We start from the raw sequence: 9,316 nt of genomic DNA on the forward strand, positions 1-9,316 counted from the left end.
ATTTACAAAGGACTTTGGTCTGTCTAATCAAGGCTATTGTTTTTCCAGTGGTCATATTTGTATGTGAGAGTTGGGCTATGAAGAGGGCTGAGCACTAAAGAATTGATGCTTTTGAACTGTGGTGTTGGAGAGGACTCTTGGGAGTCCCCTGGACTGCAGGGAGATCAAACCAATCAATCTAAGGGAAATCCGTCCTGGATGTTCATTGAAGGACTGATGCTGAGGCTGAAACTCTAAAGCTTTGGCCACCTGATGTGAAGAACTAACTCCTTGGAAAAGACCCTGATGCTGGGAAAGATTGACGGCAGGAGGAGACAGGAAAGACAGAGGATGGGATGGTTGGATGGCATCACAGACTCGATAGACATGAGTTCGAGCAAGCTTCGGGAGTTGGTGATGGACAGGGAGGCCTGGCGTGCAGCAGTCCATGGGGTCGCAAGGAGTTGGACACAGCTGAGCAACTGAACTGAACTGATATTTAACTCTGTACTTTGACAATTACTCAAATGTAGTTACTAACATTCCTAACATCCAAGTGAGTGCACAATAGTCATAGAAATGACTGAGTTCTGGGATATGTGTAATTGTGTGTTTTAGGTTTACATAAATGAATAATTAGTTTACACTTTTTCATATACACATTGAAATATTATACTTGTGAATAAATATGATGCCTGGAACTTCAAAATAATCTGATTTTATGATGATTTGGATGAGACAAAAGTAGTGATAAACTGATTATTGTAGCTGGGTGACGGGTACCTGAGAGTTCACTGTACTATTTCCTCTACTTTTGTGTACACTTGAATTTTCCAAAACATGTTGAAAGTTAAAAAATAAAGAAAAAGAAATGACTCTGGATCTTGGAATGGTTCCGCTACAAATTATTCTTTTTCAAATACAAAGTACACTAAAACACACAGGATTTCTTTAAAGAAACTATCAATTCCATGTAACAATATCGTTTCAACATTAGCTTTTCAAGGGGAATAATAGAAACATAGTTTTTTTTTAACTTAAAAAAAAACTGGAATATAATTGTTTTACAAAGTTTCTATATTTAAATGTTCATTTCAACTACAAGATGATCTATATCACCTGACTTCAGAAATGGTGAAATGGAGGAAATACGGCATATATTTATTTTCAATCATTGTTTGTTAATCTCTGTGGCAGAGACAATACTAACATGCTGCCCTCTATTTCCCAGATTAGTTGCCAAAGCCCTGCAAGTGGATGTCTGTGAGTCAATTCTGGGCTGAGGCAGTTGAAAGCTGGTGTGGTTCTCCATCTGTCATTTTCCTGCTTCAGTGACAATCTAGGTGACATTTTGAGATGGCAGCCTCCTATTTATGGAGGCACTGTAGGTCCCTAAGCCACTGAATGGCTTATTACTGACTCCCATGGGGCTCTGTGTGAGCAAGATAGGAATCGCTGATGTGTTAAGCCATTGATATTTTGGGATTTGTTACCACAAAACAGTTTAATATTATGTGGCAATAAAGACCATCCAAAACAAGCAGAGTCTATTCACTCAGAGCTTTCTACAGGAAGGGAGTTAGCCACCATCACTTGTGTTTAGCAGAGACTCAAAGGCAGGCATGGGAGTAGGAAAACTTTATACTGATAAAAGAGGGAAGACTTCAAGTATGCTCTATCATAAGGAAGTTGGAGGCCGGCTAACTAGAAGTACAGCATCCTGATTGCTTTGGGAAGCATATGTGGTTTTCTCTGCTCAGTCCTGAGGCAAGGTGACAACTACTGATCAAGACTTGCCTCTCTGGGACTACTGCCACTAACACTGCATCACAGTTCTATTTTCATATATGATCTGGCCACTGTGTATCTGTATACATAGTCTTTCATTATCCTAATACAGAAGTTGATACCCAGACGTGAGGTGCTGCTATAACACAAACATAACGTGGTATTGGCTAAATGGCCAGGCCGAGGGCTTCAAGGGAACGATACTGGAGGCTGGACAAATGGAGAACCATGTTTCACAGTAGCAAAATATTTGATAAAGTGACTTGCCTGTTATAACTTACAAGGTAACAAGGAGTCCTACTGAACTTGTAGTTCCACAAAATGAGTTTGGAAAAGAGAATCTTAGAAATGTATGTAGGCTGCTATTGGCTATCTGGCAAAGCATTATAAATAAATGATAAGGTCATGAAAGAAGCAGCTTATTTGTAAACAAAAATAGAAAGGGATAGAGTTCAGAAATTTAAAGTCTTGCAGAACTGGAAAAGCAGCTTGCTTTTAGACCAAAACACGAAGGGAAAGAATTGAAAGATTTTGAACGCAGATGCTCACTGAAACCTCTTAGCTGACTCAAGTACCCCAGTGGCTTAAAACAAACGAAAAACAACATTAAGGGTATGGTCTTCCCTCAAATAACCAATTGAGAAGAGAAATGAGAGTTCTTAAATCTTTGGATGAGGTTCCTAACACCTGTGAACTTTTGTATGGTTACTGACACATGGAACTGACTGGAACTAAACACATCAGAGGCTTTCTAACTTTGAGGAAACTGTTTTGTTAACCATTCAAGCTCAAACTAAAAATACTTTCAGCTCTTGGGCAACAAAACAAAAACCCTTGGGCTCTTAATTTCTTTGAGCAGTGACTTAGTCAAAAAGATTTGCACCTTCCAAAGAGGAATATTTCCCCAAAGCTCACACTTCATAGGCGACCAAGGATGGAAAAGGAAAAAGAACTCCCTGCTTCTTGGAGAACAATGGCCAATGGTAACAGAGAACAAAGGATGAGGCAGTTCCTCCCAGGAATCTCCTCTTCTTCCAGGGCTGGTTGCTTTCACAAGATCTGCCTGTGGAGGTTTTAAAATTATTTTATCAGAAACTGCTATTTCCCATTCTTCTTTTCCTTTTTAAAAAGATTTACTTATTTGTTTATAGCTATGGTGGGTCTTCATTGCTGTACTTGTGCTTTCTCTAGTTGTGGCAAGCAGGGGCTACTCTCTAGTCGTGGTGCAAAGGATTCTCACTGCAGTGGCTTCTCTTTGGAGCAAGGGCTCCAGGCACACGGCTTTAGTAGTTGCGGCACGTGGGCTCTAGAGCTCAGGCTCAGTTGCTCCCTGGCATGTGGGATCTTCCCACACTGGGGATCAAACTGGTGTCCTTTGCACTGCAAGGCAGATTCTTAACCACTAGACCACCAGGGAAGTCCCCCATTCTTCTTTTCTAATAGTAGTGCTTATTATGGCCCTCCTGTCCTTGTCCTACCATTGTGTACACGGTGAGTGAGAGGTAACAGAGAGGATGACAGATAGCCAGAGTGAGGATAACTTCACAGATCTTGGACCAAGAGGAGCTATATTTGGATCTGATGGAGAGATTACTGGACATACGGAACACAGGACCTGTGTTTGAATCTAACTACTGCTGCTTAGGGCCCAATATGCTAGCAAGAGAATAACAAAGTACTATGAATGTCTTTCTAGGACAGAAAGTATAGTGTTTTCTTGATTCCAGGATACATGCTTTTCCACATTTTAACATTTTTGAAATTGAGCATATCTTAAAATCAGTATTAAAAGCAATTTGCCAGCTCCAAAGCAGAGAAGATCTGGAACAGCAGAGAACACACGTAACTTGACCATAAGTAAAAGGTCAAATTTCCTTGTCACTTCAACTGCATTATCTAGACCTTTGATTAATGTTCAAAATGTCTTCAAAAAGATTTCACTATGATGTAACATTATGTAATCAGAAACTGTCATCCAATATGCAATGCAATTAAAGGCATAAACAGCTGTCAAATTTTGGTGAGATCACAGAATTTTCAAAGGAAAGAGTCTTTTATGAAGGACAAGCACTCAGACATGAAATATCTGTCAGAACCTTTTGAGTTACCTTCAGGAGTTGTTTAATTTCTAGCAATAACTCACTCAACTCAGGAAAAAACCATCAAAAAACCTAAGAGTTTAAGCAAAAAGGAAAGAAAGACAAAACTCCAGTATTCTTCAATATGCCTCATATTATATACTCAATCATAAAGACAATAAAGAGGTTGAAGATTATTAGCTAGGGTTATAAAAAGCAACACACCACCATGATGTTATATGAAGCCCAAAGTAAATGAGAAGAATTCCAGATTTTGAATGTGAATAAGGCTGAGGTTCAAAAAAATTGAAAGGCATACAATTGAAGGGATAAATGTATGCCACTGAAGGTTAGTTAAAAACCATGTTTATTTCCTTTGCCCTGAAAAACTGTTACTAAACAGACTGCTTGTTTTAGACTTATTAATGGTATCACAGAATGGAGGAAATTGACAATTCAACCTCATCTTTTAAAATAACTATATTGAATTACTTCATGTAGATGTATCATAATTTATCTATCCCCTACTGATGGTCCTTTAGGTTATTTCCAATTTTTTGCTATTATAATGTTTTAAACACTGATAACTTCAACTGTATTGGTAATATTCCAGTTCTGAGGATGGGCGGTGAGTTCATGGGTATTCATTTTATTATGCTTCATAGCTTACAGGTATACACATGTTCTTTGTACATATAAAAGTTAATAAAAATTGTGGCAATAAAAATTCTTGTGTTGGGACCTCCACTGCAAGGGGGCATGGGTTAGATCCCTGGTCAGGGAACTAAGATTCCACATGCCATGTGGTGGTATAGCCAAAAATAAATACATAAATAATGAAGTGCATAATTCAATTATTTTAAGTAAATTTACAGAATTGTAACCATTGAAACAATCCACTGGGGGGGGGGGGGAAACTTTGTGTGCCAATTATTGAGCATTTCTCTTTAAGATAAATTCCTAGAAGTGGAAGGAATTGCTGTGTCAAAGGGAATGAGTATTTAAAATTCTAATACTTATTTAGGTTGCCTTCCAGAAAGATGTACTAATTTACAAGCCCTCCAACAATGTACAATTGACCCTGGCATTAACAAATGTGAAAGTGATATGTGAAAACTCAAGAAGTAGAGAACATTTTTAAAACAACTCTTCAATACTAAACAGCTTACCTCTTTAATCCATACCACACTGGTGCCAGATGAGTCTTTCTAATATATAGTTCTGACCATGTTACCTCACTACTCCAGAGCCCTCAATGATTCCTTTAGCTTAGTAATTAAAGCCAGAGATCTGGGTCGAAGAGCAGGGTACAAATCCCAGTTCTACTAGTAACTAGCTTTGTGATCTTCAAATGTGGGCAACAGTCCTATTTAAATAGGGTTATTTTAAGCATTAAATAAGTTTAATACATGTCAAATGTTTAGAATAAGTGCCTGACTCAATAAATGTTATTATCTTCTTACTCTCTTCACCATCTTACCCACCCAGATTCTCCTGGATGTAACAGACACTCTAATCAAACCAAATTACTCGCTCTCAGCTAATGTACCTTGTGCTTTTCTACTTTCATGTTCTTACCCTTCCTGTTCACTCTTCTTGGGAAAACCTCTGCCATATTTCTTCTTGAAGAAATGAAACCCAGCCTTTAAGGTACCATTCAAATGCTTCCTTCATGAAGTTTTTATTGAAATGTTAGTTGTTATCCTATCTGAACACACTTTGCACAGTCAAATAAAACTTATTTTACCTGCTAAATCACAAGAACATAAGATGTCTTGGGAAAATATATATATATATATATATATATATATATATATATATTCTTCAGATGAGAAGATCTATCCAGAGAGGTAAAGTGGCCTGCCTAACATCATATAGCCAGCTGGAAGTCATGCTAGAAATGGACTCACCATAACCTGAACCAGTCCAGGGCTCTTTTTATCATACCTACATCTTGAGTCTTCCTAAGGAATTATGATTGACATTCTCTGAAGGAATTCTTCAATTTGTTAGACTGGACAGACAAAACCTCCATTTCTTAGAAAGTTCAGACCTTGATCAAATGTGCAAGGACCTACTGTCTAGCACATGGAACTCTGCTCAATGTTAGGTGGCAGCCTGGATGGGAGGGGAGTTTGGGGAAGAATGGATACATGTATATGAATGGCTGAGTCCCTTCGCTGTTCACCTGAAACTATCTCAAGATTGGTGACTGGCTACACCCCAATACAAAATTAGAGGTTTTTTTTTAAAAAAAAAACAAAAAGCAAAAAAAACAACTTATGGATTATAACTGTTCCTACTATCCAATTATCCAACACTTGAAAGTCCAGCTTGCTAAGAGAGTTTTCTGATGTACACAAAGAACAAAATGAGCTCCCTCCATACCCTCCCCCCATATCTTTCCCCCTGAGATTCAAAGCTTAGTATGAGTTCCATTTTCCAGGGATAAAAGGACTGCATTAACAATGATGTGCCCTAGATTTCTTCCTTTTACAATAAATTATCACATTTATTAAAAAAAAAAAGTACAAGTGTAAGTCTCAAAAAACATCACTGATATCTTGTCCAGCTTAAAAGAAGTATAGATGCCATTATAGCAAGAGATTTCAAAGTGTTACCTTAGGTGGAATTAGTTTTATAAAAAGACAGCATGTCTCCATACTTTGACTAAATCAGTTACGAGAACAGCAACAGTAATATGTACCATCTTAGCAGCAAAGCCTCAGCTGCTCATACAGCAATATTCAAGAATCTCTGCATATTGATGACGTTTTCTCCAACTCACTTTCTAAGAACTAACTTATCAAAAGTGAAAACAATCACTATATTTATCTTCATGCTGAAAAAGGATTGCCATTTATACTTGATAAAAATGTTGACCAATGACTAAATTACTTTTGCAGTCAACAAAAATCCCCCATTAATCCAAACACAATATCTAGAAGGAAAACTAAATCATCAGAGTGGAAACTATTCCAATTCTACATTTATGCAGAGTAACAAGAAGAAGCATTAAAAACAAAAACACAGGGACTTCCCTGGTGGTACAGTGGATAAGAATCCACCTGCCAATGCAGGGGACACAGGTTCAATCCCTGGTCCAGAAGATTACAAATGCTGCAGAGCAACCAAGCCTGAGCGCCACAACTACTGAAGCCCATGCTCTAGAATCCCAACAAGAGAAGCCACCACAATGAGAAGCCTGCACAGGGCAACTAGAGTAGCCCCGCTCTCCACAACTAGAGAAAGCCTGTGGGCACAACCAGAAATATAAACAAACAAAAACTTAAAAAACAAAAACCGAAGAACCTACAGAAGGAAATCTATGTATCATATCAAAAATATGTAGCAGAAGCATTTGTTATTTGCTTTTGAAGAGTGCCAAGTCATATTCAATAAATATTCAAGCACACAAAAAATGTGCCTTCCCTGGCATGTACCATGATCTAGTTTCTTGCAGTAGCAGCTGATCAGGGGAACACAATGCTATTTCTTTTACTGTTAAATCAGTCAAATTCCTCCACTGCCTTAGGGAATCAACAAGCTCATTTTACCCGTCTGTCAACTTATTAAATCACAAATGTAGACACCTTAGCAGAGAATATTCATTCCAATGATAAGAGTCCTACCTCTTCTTCCACATGGAGTTAATGTGATAAAAAAAAAATTCTTAATCTCCAATATATAATCCATAAAGGCCTGATAAACTTCTGATTCAAATCCATTTCCCAGATTGGAGTGAAACATTATTTGTGCGTGAGATTATACTTATTTCTTACCAGATTTATGAATAACTTCTACCCGACATTATATTTTGAGTAATATGAACATACTGGTCAACAGACATTAAATTTTGCTCCCTTAGAGAAGTACTTTCAACTGAAGAAAACAACTTTCAATTGGAGAGAATGGAGTGAAATCAAGTCATCTGAGAGTCATTCTTTGTGACACAAATTCTTTTTGAAGTTATACTAAACAGTGTCCCCTTAATTTCCTTTCCTTCCTTTTCTGTGTTTATATACATACTCCTACTCCGTAATGATCCCTCCAGCTCTCCTAACCCTTCCAACTATGTACAGTACATTATTTACAGAGGATTGTAAACAGAAGTTCGCAGCATTTGTTCAAGGTATATAGCATCTGGTTCCTCTGGGATGAAAGAACCGTGGCTCTTTTGCTGCACATTTCCTTCAGAACCACCTTTCGCTTTTCCCTCCTTCCTAAATACCGCTGACCCGAGCGCGCTGAGGGTAAGGGTGGAGGAGCGAGGGAAGACAGTCCGCGCAAGGCCTCCAGCGGCACAGGTCCCTCCCAGCCTAACCTGAACCTCCAAGGCCGCAAAGCCCGGGGCTCTTCCTGCAGCCCCGGGCGCGGCCAAGCCTCGCTTCCCCAGGGCAGGGCTCCTCTCAGGTCCGTGCAACTTGCCAAATCGGGCCCGCACCGGGCCGCCGCGGCCCGCACGCCCACAGCAGCCCCTGGACCCCCGCCAGCGGGGATGGGCGTGGGGCCCCACGGCCACCGCCCCGCCAACTCCGGCTCTGGAGGAGAGAGTGCGCCCCACCCGCTACGCCAGCCTCGGACCTACCTGCAGGGGGACAGCGGGGCTCCTGGACAGCGGCCACGGGCTCGAGGGCGGGCGCCAAGGCGGCCGGAGCCCTTCCCGGGGACCCTAAGTATCCCCGAGGGGGCAGGGCGGACAGAGGCGCCGGGGGGCTGCCGCGGGCCAGCGCCGCCCGTCGCGGAGGTCGCGGGGACCTGGCTCTCCCCTCAGCACCAGGCCACCGCCGCCGCCGCCATTTTGCCTTTCACTCGGTGTCGCCGCCGCCGCACTCCCTTGCAGGTTTCCCGGATGTGGGCATTTCCCGGCGTCGCTTGCGCGGGGGCCGAGGACTGGGGGCTTCTGCCCGCCTGGCGGCGGGGAGAGAGCGCGCCGCCTGCCGCCTCCCTCCCTCTGCGGTCGCCCGCTAGTCTGCGTGTCCTCCAGCTGCGTCGCCCCCGCCTGGCGCTGCCCAGGTGACTCGCCCAGTCTGGTGGCGTCAGGCTCCCTCCTCCCAAGCCCACTCAAGTATTTCAGTGTCTCTGTTTTATTATATGAGCTCTTTGTGTGGCCGAATATAGAATAAAAGATGCGTATCTGAAGGATTTTATTTCTCAGAAGGAAACAGCAGTGAGTTGCCCTCTGAAACCTAGCTCTGGAAGTTCAGGATTCGGGATTTCTAGAGACTTTGAAATAACTAGAATTTTGCTTAGCACTTTCCCCGAGTAAATCGGTGAGTTTAAGAATTTGCTGAATCAGCCGGATTAATATATTCTCGAACCGGGACAGACTAGGGAGTTTAGAGATTTTGATCGGCCAACCGAATCGGTAGAAGAGGAAGTCATTATTGCAGTAATTGGGATAATGATGACTGCGAGAAGAGGCTTTATTTGTTAGATTGAATTAAAGTTTCAGATAGGATCATTGAGTT

The 9,316-nt window shown here is 41.1% G+C and overlaps 1 protein-coding gene across 2 annotated transcripts in view; it reads right to left on the bottom strand.

The window, feature by feature from the left end:
- Nucleotides 1-8,813, bottom strand: part of LATS1 (large tumor suppressor kinase 1) — a 36,041-nt gene extending 27,228 nt beyond the window's left edge. The window contains exons 1-2 of one of the 2 annotated variants that reach the window (XM_055535928.1): nt 8,434-8,813; nt 2,651-2,830 (exon numbers count right to left, since the gene is read on the bottom strand). The gene's annotated coding sequence lies outside the window, so the exon portion shown is untranslated. The remainder of the gene's footprint in view (nt 1-2,650; nt 2,831-8,433) is intronic. The other variant, XM_055535927.1, reaches the window with a different exon arrangement.
- Between the last annotated feature and the right edge of the window lie 503 nt (nt 8,814-9,316).

The sequence above is a fragment of the Bubalus kerabau genome, chromosome 9 (assembly GCF_029407905.1).
Source record: "Bubalus kerabau isolate K-KA32 ecotype Philippines breed swamp buffalo chromosome 9, PCC_UOA_SB_1v2, whole genome shotgun sequence".
Lineage (NCBI taxonomy): Eukaryota > Metazoa > Chordata > Mammalia > Artiodactyla > Bovidae > Bubalus > Bubalus kerabau.